At 41.8% G+C, this 17,862-nt stretch overlaps 1 protein-coding gene across 5 annotated transcripts in view; it reads right to left on the bottom strand.

Moving 5' to 3' along the window:
* The window catches only part of LOC115138272 (brain-enriched guanylate kinase-associated protein-like), a 59,418-nt gene extending 42,061 nt beyond the window's left edge, over positions 1-17,357 (bottom strand). For all 5 annotated transcript variants that reach the window (XM_029674951.2, XM_029674950.2, XM_029674952.2 and 2 more), the window contains exon 1: positions 17,219-17,357. The gene's annotated coding sequence lies outside the window, so the exon portion shown is untranslated. The remainder of the gene's footprint in view (positions 1-17,218) is intronic.
* Positions 17,358-17,862: the final 505 nt, after the last annotated feature.

Genomic DNA, 17,862 nt, shown 5'->3' with positions numbered 1-17,862 from the left:
GTAAGGGATTAATTTAGTTTCTATTTCTGACTTGTGTAACTCTTCTACTTGGCTGGTTACTGTTGGTAAAGATTTGTCTGCTGGGCTATGTTCTCAAATAATCGTAAATTATGCTTTCGCCGTAAAGCATTTTAAAAATCTGACACCGTGGTTGGACTCACAAGAAGTCAATATTTAAACATATGTAAAATATGTTTTGTTTTCTGAATTTTTATAATGAGTATTTCTGTAATTGAATTTGGCGCTCTGCAATCTCACTGGATGTTGGCCAGGTGGGACGCTAGCATCCCACATACCCTAGAGAGGTTAATGGAAGCCTCTCAAATATAATCCAGTTAGAATCACAAATTCCCCATGGTAGCTGTTTAGGTCCCTTGCTTTTTTCAATTTTTACTAATGACATGCCATTGACTTTGAGTAAAGCCAGAGTGTCTATGTATGCTGATGAATCAACACTGTACACCTCAGCTACTACAGCGACTGAAATGACTACAACACTCAACAAAGAGCTGCAGTGAGTTTCAGAGTGGGTGGCAAGGAATAAGTTAGCCCTAAATATTTCTAAAACTAAAAGCATTGTATTTGGAACAAAACACTCACTAAACCCTGAACCTTAACCTTTACTGTCTCCATAAATCATGTAGAAATTGAGCAAGTTGAGATGACTAAACTGCTTGGAGTAACCCTAGATTGTAAACTGTCATGGTCAAAACATATTGATGCAGTAGTAGCTAAGTGGGGAGAAGGCTGTCTATAATAAAGCGATGCTCTGGCTTCTTAACAACAATATCAACAAGACAGGTCTTACAGACCCTAGTTTTGTCGCACCTTGACTACTGTTCAGTCATGTGGTAAGGTGACACAAAAAAAGGACTAAGGAAAATTGCAATTGGCTCAGAACAGGGCACCACGGCTGGCAGTTGGATGTACACAGAGAGCTAATATTAATAATATGCATATCAATCTCTCCTGGCTGAAAGTGGAGGAGAGATTGACTTCATCACTACTTTTATTTATGAGAGGTATTGACATGTTGAATGCACCGAGCTGTCGGTCTAAACTACGGGCACACAGCTCGGACACCCATGCATACCCCACAAGACATTCCACAAGAAGTCTCTTCACAGTCCCCAGAACAGACTATGGGAGGCACACAGTACTAAATAGATGGAACTCTATTCCACATCAAGTAACTGATGCAAGCAGTAAAATTAGATTTAAAAAACAGATAAAACACACTTTATGGAACAGCGGGGACTTTGAAGCAACACAAACATTGGCACAGACACATGCATACACACACATGATAACATACTTACTATACATACACTTGGATTTAGTACTGTAGATATGTGGAAGTGGTGGATTAGGGGCCTGTGAATGTATTGTAATGTTTTTAAAATTGTAGAAACTGCTTTAATTTTGCTGGGCCCCAGCAGCTAATGGGAATCCATAATAAATACATATACAAACAGTGAAGAGGTGACTCCGGGATGCTGGCCTTCTAGGCAGAGTTGCAAAGAAAAAGCCATATCTCACTGGCCAATAAAAATAAAAGATAAAGATGGGCTAAAGAACACAGACACTGGACAGAGGAACTTTCCCTGGAAGGCCAGCATCCCGGAGTCACCTCTTCACTGTTGACGTTGAGACTGGTGTTTGCGGGTACTATTTAATGAAGCTGTCAGTATTTCACGCTGCTCTGAGACAAGCATGGGGACTAGTCTTGATAAATCAATGAGATTTTTATTTTCAATCTCCGTTTGGGTATTGGTTAGAATACAATTATACAGTAGAAATGTTATGCTCTTAGTTTAACATTTATTTAACTAGGCAAGTCAGTTAAGAACAAATTCTTATTTACAAGGACAGCCTACTCCTTCCTCCCCATCGGGGAATTGAACCCGGTCTCCCGAGTGCCCTTACGACAGGGACTCTTTAGCTAAATAGCCAAGTACTGTAGCCAACTCCAGACCATCACGTTGTACAGCGCCAAATTTTCCATTCCATCCTAACGTTATGGTTTTACTTGGAATAGAAACACCATAATATTAATCAAATGAATTATGTAACATTTATTAAAATTAGTCCCATATACTATGTTCTTACAAAAAATTATCTAGTACAGCCACTATTGCTGGCTATTAAATGCTTCTCAAAGATGCCCTCTGGTGGTCAAACTAGCAATAATGGTACCAGTGGTTGGCACTTAAATAATGTGCCGTAGAATTCTGCGGCACCATGCAAGCTGTGCTGCAGTACGCTGCAACTTTTAAAGGACAATCCACTGTAGATTACATGTACAGAGTGTACAAAACATTAGGAACACCTTCCTAATACTGAGTTGCACCCTCTTTTGCCTTCAGAACAGCCTCAATTCATCTGGGCATGGACTCTACAATGTATAAAAGTTCTCCTCAGGGATGTTGGCCCATTTTGAATCCAATGCTTCCCACAGTTGTGTCAAGTTGGCTGGATGGCCTTTGGTGGACCATTCTTGATACACATGGGAAACTGATGAACGTGAAAAACCCAGCAGCATTGCAGTTCTTGACACATTCAAACTGGTGCGCCTGGCACTTACTACCATACCCCGTTCAAAAGCACTTGCCCTTTGACCCTCTGAATGGCACACATACACAATCCATGTCTCAATTGTCTTAGGGCTTAAAAATCTTTCTTTAACATGTATTCTCCCTTTCATCTACACTGATTGAAGTGGATTTAACAGGTGACATCAATAAGGGACCACAGCTTTCACTTGGATTCACCTGGTCTGTCATGGAAAGAACAGGTGTTCTTAATGTTTCGTAAACTCAATGTATTCCTTCTCTAAATTCACAGTAAAAATTAATACACATTTGTTTTAAACAATCAAACAAAGTCAAACTTTGTATAATTTTGTGGAAAAGTGTTGTGATAGTTGGCAGCATAAAACCACACAGCTTGCCCCAAGTCAAGGGAGGAAACACAAAATGTACACAAAATGTACTACAGCTCATGTTATATTCATGCAGTTAAAGGGGAGAGAGAAACCACTACTGTCCACTATTAATGTCTCCTCTTCCCCACAGAAACAACACCCCCCCTCCCTACTGATGGATCAAGGTGCTGTTAGTGAGCGATAGCCCTGTGAATAATATTCCACTGTAGATCAGCAGTACGCTTCAGGGAGTGCCAACATCCCCTCAGAGAAGAGCCTGGTCCCAAACCCTCCGTTGCCCTCAGCCCATAGTATAATGGCACTTGAGGCTATTTTGTTTGTATTTTCTCATTATTTGTAACTCGTTTTGTACATAATGTTACTGCTACTGTCTCTTATTACCGAAAAGTGCTTCTGGACATCAGAACAGTGATTACTCACCTCGAACTGAATGCAAAGGATATACTGCTTTGTCAAGACAAGGCCTAAATCCCCATCATCAGCGAGAAGAAAAGATGTAGGAAAAGGGGGAGGAGTGCGGGTTGCCTTGTAATAATTTGCTGACGAGTAGGTAAACCACCACTTCCCTCTATATTATTGGCGAACATGCAATCCTAGGAATACAAACTGGACGATCTACGATTTAAGACTATCCTACCAACGGGACATCCAAAACTGTAATATCTTATGTTTCACCGAGACATGGCTGAACGACGACATGTATAATATAGAGCTGGCTGGCTTCTCTGTGTATAGGTTGGACAGAGCAGCTACGTCTGGTGCTGTAGCGCGATGTCTAATATGCGTGATGCCTCAGACCAACCCTTAAACAGGAAAAACGTCAATACAGGACTAAGCTTGAATTCTAATACACCGGCTCTGACGCTCATCGGATGTGGCAGGACTTGAAAACTTCAAAGGGAAACTCAGCAGCGAGCTGCCCAGTGACGCAGGCCTACCAGACGAGCTAAATGCCTTTTATGCTCGCTTCGAGGCAAGCAACACTGAAGCATGCATGATAGCACCAGCTGTTCTGGACGACTGTGTGATCACTCTTCATAGCCATTGTGAGCAAGACCTTTCAACAGGTCAACATTCACAAAGCCGTGGGGCCAGATGGATTACCAGGATGTGTACCCAAAGCATGCACGGACCAACTGGCAAGTGTCTTCACTGACATTTTCAACCTCTCCCTGACCGAGTAATACCTGCATGTTTCAAGCATAGTCCCTGTGTCCAAGAAAGTGAAGCTAACCTACCTAAATGATTACCGCCCCATGGCACTCACATCAGTAGCCATGAAGTGCTTTGAAAGGCAGGTCATGGCTCACATCAACACCATCATGCCAGAAACCCTAGACCCACTCCAATTCGCATACCGCCCCAACAGATCCACAGATGAGGTAATTGCAATCACACTCCACACTGCCCTTTCCCACCTGGACAAAAGGAACACTTGTGTAAGAATGCTGTTCATTGACTACAACTCAGCGTTCAACACCATAGTGCCCACAAAGCTCATCACTAAGCTAAAGACCCTGGGACTAAAGGGTAGGCAACAACATATCTGCTACGCTGATCCTCAATACAGGGGCCCCTCATGGGTGCGTGCTTCGTCACCCCCTGTTCTCTCTGTTCACCCACGACTGCGTGGCCAAACATGGCTCCAATACCATCTTTAAGTTTGCTGACGACACAACAGTGGTAGGCCTGATCACCGACAACGATGAGACATCCTATAGGGATGAGGTCAGATACCTGGCATTGTGGTGCCAGGACAACAACCTCTCCCTCAATGTGAGCAATACAAAGGAGCTGATCTTGTTATATGGGAAAAGGAGGGCCCCTATGCTCCATAATTCGATAGGGTGCAGGCCAGGCAGCAGGTTATTACCCGGCCTGCCAGCTTAGTGGTGTCTGCCACTAGCACAGTCCGTTTAGTCAGCTCAGCTATCCCCATTGAGACCATGTCTGTGCCTCGATCTGGGTTGGGCAAAACTAAAAATGTCTGTGTTCGCCTTAGCAATCTCACTGGAATAAAGACCTCCTCCATTCCTGTCATTATTGAAATAGATTGATATCTCACATCTCAAAATAGGGCTACTTGATGTTAGATCCCTCACTTCCAAGGCAGTTATGGTCAATTAACTAATTACTGATCATAATCTTGATGTGATTGGCCTGACTGAAACATGGCTTAAGCTTGATGAATTTACTGTGTTAAATGAGGCCTGGTTACTTTAGTGACCATATCTCCTGCGCATCCCGCAAAGGCGGAGGTGTTGCTAACATTTACGATAGATCTTAATTTTTTCCCTCATAATCCTGGACTATCGGACCACCATTTTATTACATTTACAGTCGCAACAAATAATCTGCTCAGACCCCAACCAAGGATCATCAAAAGCCGTGCTAAAAATTCTCGGACAACCCAAAGATTCCTAGATGCCCTTCTAGACTCCCTTCACCTACCCAAGGATGTCAGAATAAAAAAATCAGTTAACCACCTAACTGAGGAACTAAATTTAACCTTAAGTAATAAATTAAATGCAGCCGCTCCCCTAAAAACAATAAACATTTGTCATAAGAAACTAGCTCCCTGGTATACAGAAAATACCCGAGCCCTGAAGCAAGCTTCCAGAAAATTGGAACGGAAATGGCGCTACACCAAACTGGACGTCTTCTGACAAGCTTGGAAAGACAGTACTGTGCAGTAATGAAGAGCCCTAAACTATCCAAAATGTATTTTTTTACACAAGCTAACTAAAACACAGCATTCCCCAAGAGAGGATGGCTTTCACTTAAGCAGTGATAAATTCATGAACTTCTTTGATGAAAAGATCATGATCATTAGCAAAGCAAATTACGCACTCCTCTTTTAATCTTCGTATTTCTCCAAAGCTCAGTTGTCCTGAGTCTGCACAACACTGCCAGGACCTAAGATCAAGGGAGACACTCAAGTTTTTTTAATACTATATCTCTTGACACGTTGATGAAAATAGTCATGGCCTCTAAACCTTCAAGCTGCATGCTGGACCCTATTCCAACTAAACTACTGAAAGAGCTGCTTCCTGTGCTTGGCCCTCCTACGTTGAACATAATAAATATCTATCCCTATCCACTGGATGTGTACCAAATGTACTAAAAGTGGCAGTAATAAAGCCTCTCTTGAAAAAGCCAAACCATGACCCAGAAAATATTAAAAACTATCGGCCTACAGTGGTTGCTCTACTAAAACATTTGAGATTATGCTGCGGGACTTAGAGGTTATTTGTGGTTTAGTAAGGTGTCCTGCATCACTACGTCATTGCTCCAGACCAGCGCAAGGGTGAGTTCGAGCACTGATTATGCTTTTGGTCCCAATGCGCTACTGTGTCTCTGACAATGAATGGGCAATATAAACCAAATAGAAACTGATAATTGTGCACGACTTTAATTAAATGAAATTCAGATTTCAATTAACTGAATGATGAGGAGGAAGAAGGCAATTGAATTTAGAACAATAGTGTAAGAATTGCTATTCCTCTGTCCTGCACACACACCCAAAACAATTTTGGGGTTTTGTTTCTACTTTGTCAGAAGAAGCTGTAACTGGACTGTAGCATAATACTTACTAAAACTGTTGTTCCACTAAGGTTTTTATTCTAAGAGAAACTAAAATGACCTGGATGCCATGTATTACAGTCTGTAACAGGACAAATATTACCACCATCTTTGTGCATGTCATGCATGCTTATTTACAAAGCAATTATTATTATTAGATATTCTCACAGAGCAGATTTGCTCTCGTGAAAAATGCCCCTTAAATGCTGTATTAATTCGGAGGGCAAATGTTATGCTTAAATCCGAACTGGATTTAACAAAAAATGACATGAAAAGTGCACATTTGTAAATCCCAACCTCTACAAGTAATTGGAAAGGTAGATACAAATGATTTGTGACATTGTGGTTACAATAAAGAATGTAAGCAAGATGTAAACAAGATGCTGGGTTTTAATTTACAGTAGTGATGGACAGCTGGAGGCTATTTCAACGAATTACTATGGGAATAAATATCACTGAATGACATGTGATCAACTATTTCATCACCGTTTCGCACTGCTCTGAGGCAAGCATGGGGACTGGTATTGATAAATAAATCAATTAGATACAAAACAAGAGAACAAGCATGGTTAACCTCTCTAGGGGGTTTGGGACACTACCGTCCCACCTGGCCAACATCCGGTGAAATTGCACAGCGCCAAAATCAAAAACAGCAATACTCATAATACAAAATTCATAAAACGTAAAAGTGTTATACATCGGTTTAAAGATGAACTTCTTGTTAATCCAACCGCGGTGTCAGATTTCAAAAAGGATTTACGGCGAAAGCATACCATGCTATTATCTGAGGACAGCCCCCAGCACACAAAACATTACATACAGTTACCAGCCAAGGAGATTAGTCACAAAAGTCAGAAATAGCAATTAAATGAATCACTTACCTTTGATGATCTTCGTATGGTTGCACTCACAAGACTCCCAGTCCAGTGCGCTATCGACTGTTCCCCAAAAGCATGCTCCAGTGGCAGATTCGATATCCGCGCTTATAAACCCAGGGTCGTTACAATAGGGGAGGAAGGAGTGGGCTGTCCTTGTAAATAAGAATTAGTTCTTAACTGATTCCATATGTGTTATTTCATAGTTGTGATGTCTTCACTATTATTCTATAATGTAGAAAATAGTAACACTATACAAAAATCATGGAATGAGTAGGTGTGTCCAAACTTTTGACTGGTACTTGCTTAATTCATTTGATGTGGTGTTTCCATTCCAGGAAAAACGAAAAACACTCTGGGTTTCTGTTAGGATGGAACAGAAAATATGACGCTGTTACAACATGACACTCATAAATTCAGAGAGTTGTCAGACTGTCAGTTTGTAAATTCAGACTGTTTCGCTCTCGGAGTGCACACCGGACATTCGGGCCGAGGAGTAGGTTTGATTTCGAGGGTTCTGGCCGTAAAACAGCAGTCAAGCACCCAAGCTAACGTTGGCTAGCTTCCTAGCTACTTCCAAACACAAATGAGACCACTCTGACCATTTTACTCGCCCTAGTATAGCTGGTTAGGCAGTTTTTGTGTTAACCAGAGCGTTTCTGAATGTAACTGTGCTGCTGGAAACAATTTAATTACGCTTTTTTGCCGATGATTACTGACACCGGCCATATTCAATAGGTGTTGAGCGCTCGCAAATTCATTATTCTGCGCTCTGGTACACTCAGACGAGAGTGCTCTGAAATCGGTGTAGATAGCCAGAGCGAATTTACGAAAGCATCCGAATGTCCATTGTAAACGCACAATGACTATATCATTTAGCTGAGCTAAGAATGACGGGAATAATCAAGTCAATAAACTTTAGGTAGTTAGATAGCCTATAGTTAATATACTGGCAAGTTTGATGTAGAACTACTAACGTTAGGTAGCTTGCTAACATACCAGTACACACTGCTGTAATGATATGCTATGTGGGTCTTAAGGACAGCGTAGCTAACAAATTGTCAGCCAACATAACGTGTAAGGTAACTTATTTTTCTAAAGTCATTACTTTATTACATTGAGTAGCAAGTTACCCCTTGGTCGTTAGGGAAAATCTGGTCTGTGATAGGAGGGGGGATTTTTACACCTAGCTTGGCAATCAGACTATTCTTTAGTAAAGGTTGAATAGTCTATTATTCAGCTATTAGACCCCCTCCCCAACTTGCAAAAAAGTGTTGTTACTCTGATCTTGTTCCTCGCCCTCTTCCATCATTCTGCACCTGAGTGGCTCGCTTGTGGGCATGCTGGCAGGATATGGCAGCACCTTCAGTGTTGTGCGTCAATAATTCTGCATACAGTAGCAAGTATGTATGAAGGTATGGTTATTCACAGGCAAATTGTTATATGCATTGGTGGTACATTTGTGTCTTTTTGTCAAGTGCAAACCCTTTTTATTTTCAATCAAAAATAATTGTTCTGAAAGCTACTTTTTTCCAACACAAAGGAGGTCATAACAGACAATGTGTGATGATGGCATCTCAGGCAAACAGCACTGGGTGTTCTTCCGTCCAACTTTTACATAGCTGCTAGTTAGCTCCTATGATTCAGTGTCGGTTCATAACATTCTACTTACTATATTACATACCGTAGAATGTCAGAGGTGTGTACTGGCGGCAGAGAAGTCAGATGCAGGAGAGCAAAACTGTGTTTCCAACGGCTCAGTTTAATCATCAAAACCCACCGGATACAGAACAATGAAATAAATGGGGACATAACCCGATGCACACCAGAACATAACGTGCACAAGCACTGACAACAAACAATTACGGACAAGGACATGGGGGGGAACAGAGGGTTAAATACACGACATGTAATTGATGGATTTGGAACCAGGTGTGATGGAAGACCAGACAAAACCAATGGAAAATGAAAAGTGGATCGGCAATAGCTAGAAGGTCGGTGACGTTGACCGCCAAACGCTGCCCGAACAAGGAGAGGGACCGACTTCGGCGGAAGCATTTCGCTACGAACGCCTGTTCTTGCCATTTTCAGTTGAATTAATCTAACTGTCTGTTATGGCAACTCATAAACATGCCATGTCATATTTGTTTTATAGACTATATATAATCAATCTTCAGGTGGTATTTATGTCTAATAATGACATTATCGTCTTTTGTTTTTCCTCATGTGTCTGTTTTTCAGCATAAAGTACTCTGTAGCCACTTAGTGTGGACACCAGGTGAGACCACACACACACACAATAACAGTCTCTCTCCTTCACTTCATCCCTCTCCCCCTTCTCCCTAAATCTTCTAGGTTATATCAGCTGTGTTGGTGAACCCCTCCCGCATCTGAACTGTCTGACACAGATGGCACAGCATGATCATAAGTGAGAGGTCATTTGGTCGGGTCAACAGGAAGTATTATTAAAGAGATGTTTTCGGTATATATGAATTACAAATCAGCCTTTACTTATATCATGTTTCTATTCTATAGTATAGTTTCTGTGAGACATTATTTTTCAGTCATATCCAATACCAGGTTTATCAAACTCCATTATTTTAATGATGCTGTGTCTGCATGTATGTTTTACAGTTATACACTTCAACAGTGTTTACCACTCCTGCTCCTGGGACATCAATGATTAGGCATTATGATTCATACCTGAACCACATTTATTTACCAAGGAAGAGTACATGGTCAGTTAATATATTCAGTGTACAGGCTACAATGTGAGGATCTCATGAGTGGTAATAGCTACAGTACATGTATATAGGACTTGCATCCTTGGCACAATAAAGTTATTATATTCTACTCTATCCATAGGCTTCATTAATGCCATTCAGACTTGAAGATGATACAACAACTATGATAGCTGAGGTTCATAGATAGGTTCGGAACTAATATTCATACTAAACATTTTAGAGTCCATACACAGATTGGCTACATACTGTAGTTAGCTAGCAGGCTCGACAGGCTCCCATGCCTCAGCCGGCTCGCCAGGCTCCCACGCCTCTGACTGTTCACCCGGATTAGGGTTTAGGATTAGGGTACCTGAGGTTGGATTTGAAACGTTGTTTGAATTGTTTGGACGAAGTTTACAGGTAACTTTTTAGATTCCTTTGTAGGCATGTTGGGCGAGTTGGAACAGGTGGATTTCTGAATCAAACGCGCCAAATAAACTGACATTTTTGGGCTATGAAGAACGACTTTATCGAACAAATCGACCATTCATTGTGTAACTGGGACCCTTTGGATTGCAAAAAGATGAAGATCTTCAAAGGTAAGTGATTTATTTTATCGCTATTTTCGAGTTTTGTGACACCTGGGCGGGTTATGAACAAAGCGGTTTGATTACCAAGATTCTAAGCTAAAGAATTGTGCATAACACTTGTATTTATATGAATGTTTAATATTACTACTTTTGTATTTCGCGCTCTGCAATTTCACCGGATGTTGTCGAGGTGGGGCGCTAGCTTCCCAATGATCTGAAAGAAGTTAAGCACAATAGACACTTCCCAGGATGAGCTAAAGGCTTAGAGACTGGGCGTAAGTGACATAACCTTTGTGAATTCTCTAAGGGGTATGGATAAACTGTATCATTGTCGAGGCCTTGGCTGGAAAAGAAAGCGGCTAAAGGACCTTAATGATGAACCCTCTCTCCATCCCCAAAATCCTACAAGGAGGATAGGACCATGGAAAAGTGTAGGAAGGAACAATGTGTTTAGTCACACCACTTCTCCTAGAAAAACTAAACAACTGTAAAACAGTGTGCATAAGGGAGCTGGCACTCTCTTCCAAGAATTGTGGGCCTGTCTCCTCTCTCACCAGCAAAGCATCCGGGTGCGGATAGAGAATTACTTCATTTGCTAGGGTACTCTGCATGGCGATAGCTGCCAGGACTGGTCGTAAGCAGTGTGTAACTTTAGACCGGAAAGTCACTGGTCATTGAAGGGTTCAAAGATGAGGGAAGGGAAGATGGGCAACATAGGAGGAAAAGCATACGGCATCACCCTATTTTCATGGGTGTGACAGCTCTCCCACCCCAAATGGAGTGGTCATCGTTTTGCGGTTGGGGTTTCTAAGCAGCCTCACAGGGTCGTCGCTTCCACCAGTCTGCAGCAAGTCAGTACTGATTGATGCTGGAAGAGGGCTTTCTCGTTAGAGCAGTGGAAGGACATAAGATATCAGGCAATCTAGCCGGAGAAAGAAGGAAACAACTAAAGGTTAACCGATTATGATTTTTCAATGCCGATACCGATTATTGGAGGACCAAAAAAGCCGATACCGATTTAATCGGACAATTTTTTATTTTTTTATTTGTAATAATGACAATTACAACAATAATGAATGAACACTTATTTTAACTTAATATAATACATCAATAAAATCAATTTAGCCTCAAATAAATCATGAAACATGTTCAATTTTGTTTAAATAATGCAAAAACAAAGTGTTAGAGAAGAAAGTAAAAATGCAATATGTGCTATGTAAGAAAGCTAACGTTTGAGTTCCTTGCTCAGAACATGAGAACATATGAAAGCTGGTGGTTCCTTTTAACATGAGTCTTCAATATTCCCGGGTAAGAAGTTTTAGGTTGTAGTTATTATAGGAATTATAGGACTATTTCCCTCTATACCATTTGTATTTCATTAACCTTTGACTATTGGATGTTCTTATAGGCACTTTAGTATTGCCAGTGTAACAGTATAGCTTCCATCCCTCTTCTCGCTCCTCCCTGGGCTCGAACCAGGAACACAACGACAGCAGAGTTACCCATGCAGAGCAAGGGAAACAACCACGGGCTCAGAGCGAGTGACGTTTGAAACGCTATTAGCGCGCGCTAACTAGCCAGCCATTTCACTTCGGTTACACCAGCCTCATCTCGGGAGTTGATAGGCTTGAAGTCATAAACAGCGCAATGCTTGACGCACAACAAAGTGCTGCTGGAAAAACGCACTAAAGTGCTGTTTGAATGAATGTTTACGCGCCTGCTTCTACCTACCACCGCTCAGTCAGATACTTAGATGCTTGTATGCTCAGTCAGATTATATGCAACGCAGGACACGCTAGATAATATCTAGTAATATCATCAACTATGTGTAGTGTGTAGTTAACTAGTGATTATGATTGATTGATTGTTTTTTATAAGATAAGTTTAATGCTAGCTAGCAACTTACCTTGGCTTACTGCATTCGCGTAACAGGCAGTCTCCTTGTGGAGTGCAACGAGAGAGAGGCAGGTCGTTATTGTGTTGGACTAGTTGACTGTAGGTTGCAAGATTGGATCCCCCGAGCTGACAAGGTGAAAATCTGTCGTTCTGCCCTGAACGAGGCAGTTAACCCACCGTTCCTAGGCCGTCATTGAAAGTAAGAATGTGTTCTTAACTGACTTGCCTAGTTAAATAAAGATTAAATAAAGGTGTACATCGGCAAAATCAGTGTCCCAAAAAAACTATTTCCGATTGTTATGAAAACTTGAAATCGGCCATTCCGATTAATCGGTCGACCTCTAGAAACAACTGCAGTGCAGTATTCCTAATCCTGGGCAGTAGGACAGCTATGTAACTCATCGTGGCACTGCTCCATGGATGATGCTTGTCAAGAGCGAAGATACACAAAAGTATGTGAACACCTGCTCGTCAAACATGTCATTCTAAAATCATGGGCATTAATATGGAGATGGTCCCCCCTTTGCTGCTATAACAGCCTCCACTCTTCTGGGAAGGTTTTCCACTGTTGGAACATTGCTGTGGGGACATGTTTCCATTCAGCCACAAGTGCATTAGTGAGGTTGGACACTGATGTTGGGTGATTAGGCCTGGCTCACAGTTAGTGTTCCAATTCATCCCAAAGATGTTCGATGAGGTTGAGGGCACAGGGCTCTGTGCAGGCAAGTCAAGTCCTTCCACACCGATCTCGACAAACCATTTATGTATGGTCCTAGCTTTGTGCACGGGGGCATTGTTATGCTGAAACAGGAAAGGGCCTTCCCCGTTCTGTGGTCCCGTTCTGTGGTCCCGTTCTGTGAGCTTGTGTGGCCTTCCACTTCACGGCTGAGCCATTATTGCTTCTAGATGTTTCCACTTCTGAATAACGGCACTTACAGCTGACCAGGGGAGGTTTAGCAGGGCAGAAATTTTACGAACTGACTTGTTGGAAAGGTGGCATCCTATGACGGTCCCATGCTGAAAGTCTCTAAGCTCTTTAGTACGGGCCAGTCTACTGCCAATGTTTGTCTATGGAGATTGCATGGCTGTGTGCTTGATTTTATACACCTGTCAGCAACAGGTGTGGCTGAAATAGCCAAATCCTCTAATTTGAAGGGCTGTGTATATAGTGTATATTGTCATTCTCTTGCTCTTGTAAGATGGGGAGCCAGAGTAGGTGTCCCTGTTGTGTGAACCAGTCGCAGTGAAGACGGGACAAGGAAAAAATGTATCATTGTGGACTCGGGATTACTAGATACCTGTCTGGGGCTCTGACGCCTGGGGAGTGCATTGTTCCCCCCTTCTTTCCTAAGACCCATAAAGTACAGTTTGTAAAACTATATTACTATACTGAATGATCTCTAGCTCAATGGAGAGTTTTCGCCAAGCCAAGCCGCCTTTGACATGTAGAGGATAAACATCCCTCAGAACCTAAAAAGGGCTTTCATAGTGAACCCTGGTAACTATTCTCCCGTAGAACTGGGAAGCGAACACGTTTTTTTTCTAAGTCTACACTCTTAGAAAAAAGGTTCCGCTTTCTGGTTCAAGTTTGAAATGATTTGGGTTCCATCTAGAACCCTCAGTGTAAAGGGTAATACATGGAACTCAAAAGGGTTCTACCTGGAACCACAAAAGGTTATCCTATGGGAATAGCCAAAGAATCCTTTAAGGTTCTAGATAGCACCTTTTTTTTCTAAGAATGGAAGGTCCCTCTGGCAGGAAAACAGGAGGAAAACAGGCGTCTCAGAGCTGACTTGACAGTGATTGCTTGCGCATTAACAGTGGGGGAAAAAGGCCATAGGCAAGGGGAAAGGGCTACAGTGGATGGCGAAAGACATATTGCCATTCTGCTTCGTGTGTTGCTGAGACTCTACACTTGTTGTTTACGAAGCATGTGACAAATAACATTTTATTTGATTTTGACATGCTGACATCTGCACTTTCTTGCGCATGTCACACTTCAGCTGCATGTAGGCGACTTTTGTCGAGTCGATGTTGGCGATTGAAAACAGAAACCAGAAGAAAAATAATTGATTTCATAGCGAACTGAAGCTTGTATCCCCTCGTAATATTAGACAGCACTTAGGGCATAACAGCATAGCCTTGTGGTTAGAGCGTTGGACTAGTAACCGAAAAGTTGCAAGATCAAATCCCTGAGCTGTCAAAGTAAAATCTGTCGTTCTGCCCCTGAACAAGGTAGTTAACTCACTGTTCCTAGGCAGTCATTGAAAATAAGATTTTCTTCTTAAATGACTTGCCTAGTTAAATAAAGGTAAAATATAACATTTAAAAAGCATGTCAATTCTCTGCTATGAGAAAAAGCTGTCCACAAGCCTGATGACTCCCGCTCACCAGAAGTAGTTTGGCTGCAACCTCTGGTGGCATCAAAGACAGCCACTTTTATCAAAATAACACGACACTGTGCCCCTGGTTTCAAGGGGACAGAGAGGGATATATTTCTGGAGGCAAAGTGCTGAAGGCATGGAGTGCGGACAGGGCTTGATGGCGACTGACATTTACTCATCCAGCCTTGGCTTGAACCTAAAAAGGTGCTGAGGGGAGAGGAGGGCACTTGGGTAAGTAAGCACAAAAACTTCTAGCATAGGTTAGCAGTGGTAGAGCCAGCCATGTCGCGTTAGCTAGCCTGTTATAATCCGTGTCACGGACCAGATCACTGCAAAGTGGGGCTGGTTCACTTAGTAGGCACAAAGCAACTCAATGCTAGGCAAACTTAATACGAGAGCAAAGCTAGCAATAGCCAGATGTGGGTAGCTAGCTGGCGTTAGCTGTGAGGACTCGTAGCGGTACTTGAGCTCAGCACAGGCCGGTACACTGAAAAAACTTTACAACACTCGCAGGACTTGTAGAAGAGCTGCCTGAGCATGTTTGTTTCCCATTGGGTACAGCGGGGTCATAATAACTCTGGGGAGAAGCATTTCTTAACCGGGTTTTGCTTTTCGAAGCTTAGCCATGAGGCTTTTGATGTTAGCTAGCTAGTGTTCACTTTAGCCCAAGACAACCGTATGAACAGCGTTGTTTCTTCAATCTTGACTCTGTTTTGGCCATAGCCCCTGTGAGGTGTACCTGGTCAGATTAGCCAATAAAAAAGAAGTGAATGTTTGGTGTACTTAACGAGAGAAGCAAGCTGGCCAGTAGTAGATGGAATAACAGTTAGTTTGTAGAGCATCTACAGATGGACTATCCAAATAATCTACAGACTATCAGAAACATGTCTGTTGACTTTCAACAAGAAAGTGTCTGTAGTCCATCTACAGATGTTCAACAAACTATCTGTAGACTAAGCAGCATTTCAGCAATATGTCTTTAACCTTTCAGTAGCATCTCAACAGTATATCTCATAATTTCCAACAAGGTAGTCTATAGTCCATCGATAGATGCTCAACAATCCATATTTAGACTATCAGCAGCATATCTGTAGCCTGCCAGTAATATTTCAACATTACACAGTATCCCTTCATGCCTAGCTGAAGTGAGCTCTGTGTATGAGTGCTATAGAAGCTTTATATGACACCAATGTTTGCTTTGTAGCATCTACAGACTATACATTATGGAGTCTTAAAGGAGGCCTGGGTAAGGCCAGAATGTAATAAATATGCCAACTTTGATAAATGATTCATCAGTTATGCTTTTAGATACAAATGTCAAATATATGTCAACAATCCTTTATCCCAAGGACTATTATATGGATTATATTTTGTAAAAATTCCGCAAATCATGATAATTTTTTTTGTCAGGGTTTTGTGAGGAATCACTCAACAGCAAAATCGCCACCTTCTCCTAAATGCATTTTCTACCTCGGGGCTAAGTCTTAAGGGGAAGGCAATTAACTCCAAGAATGTAATGGTCCCATTATGCCGACGACAACATTATCAAGGCGTTTGAGAGCAATATCTGGAAATAGCGTTCTAAATCACTCAGCGTTGTGCTAAATCAAATCTTCTCCAATCTCCCATGTTTGGCAAAGCCTTATCGTCATGGTTTTGGACATAAAGTTTCAAGTGAGGATAACAACTTAGTTTCATGTCATCATATTCTCTCTTTCTGTGGTGCCATTTTTGTAAAGCTAGGGAAGTGTTTCTAAATGACAGATAAAATGCTTAGCGTACCATAATTCCTAGTTCAATTTCATTCATGATACAAATAACCTTAATGGGCAACGGTAAAAATAATTGACATACAGAAGTGTTAACACCACTATTACCCATATCCATTATCAAACTAACTGTAAGATCTCTCAACAACACACGGCATGAATAAATACACATGCAAGTCCACTTCCTGTATTTCATGCATTCTACAAACATAACATTTGTGCTTCCGCCTCATAATATGCCTGACAATTTACCCTGATCATCTCACCACTCAGTCAATGGTTCAATTTTCACAGTGTCAGAAAAGCAAAGCACAACAAGGCAAATAAAAATGACTCCAGCAAAGAATTCCCAATCATTATGTGTAAATTGTATGGCAGCTTTCTCTTACGCACTCACACACACAAACAGCACACCCACTCATGACCGCATGCTTCCCTCAATCTCCTCTGCTTACCGTTTATATGTTTAACATCTAATTTTCAACCGGTACGATGACAATGTTAATAGGTCTGTGCATCTGGAGCTCTGAGCAGTAGCAGCATGCATTGAGAAATAAGCCCTCCGCCAATGCTGACTGAATACAGCATGCAGGAGGGACCTCAAAGCTGAATGAAGCAGGAGGGGCAGAGATGAGTGGGAGGGAGAGAGAGAGAGAGAGAGGAGGGGTTTGTGGTGTTTCAGCACATTAGCACAGAGGTTGAAAAGTGAAAGTAGCCTACCTCATGTCAAACATCTCTCCATCAGAAGAAGCCTAGGGGGGTTAGATAAAAGAAAGAAATGAAAAGATTAGATGGAAAATCTGTTTTTATCTCGGTTGTTACTGAGCTGAGGCACTCTGTCTAGTATCTTTAACGAGCCACTTTTCAGTGGTAGAAGTGTCTCTCACTTACACACTCCATATCAGCGTTGAGACAGAGAGAGAGACAGAGAGGAGAGGAGAGGAAAATGACAGATTTACAGAAAGACAAAACAAGAATGGGACCTGGTACCCCTGTGGCCATGGGTAACGAGAGAGAGATCAACTTTTACTTTTCTTTTTTAATTGAAGTTGAAAATTACCTGCTGATTTTGCAAAGGTTTTTGGGGTGCTGTTGCAGT

The sequence above is a fragment of the Oncorhynchus nerka genome, linkage group LG12 (assembly GCF_034236695.1).
Source record: "Oncorhynchus nerka isolate Pitt River linkage group LG12, Oner_Uvic_2.0, whole genome shotgun sequence".
In the NCBI taxonomy this organism is placed as follows: Eukaryota; Metazoa; Chordata; class Actinopteri; order Salmoniformes; family Salmonidae; genus Oncorhynchus; species Oncorhynchus nerka.
The sequence above is the reverse complement of the archived record's forward strand: the minus strand, read 5'-3'. Positions and strand labels throughout refer to the sequence as shown.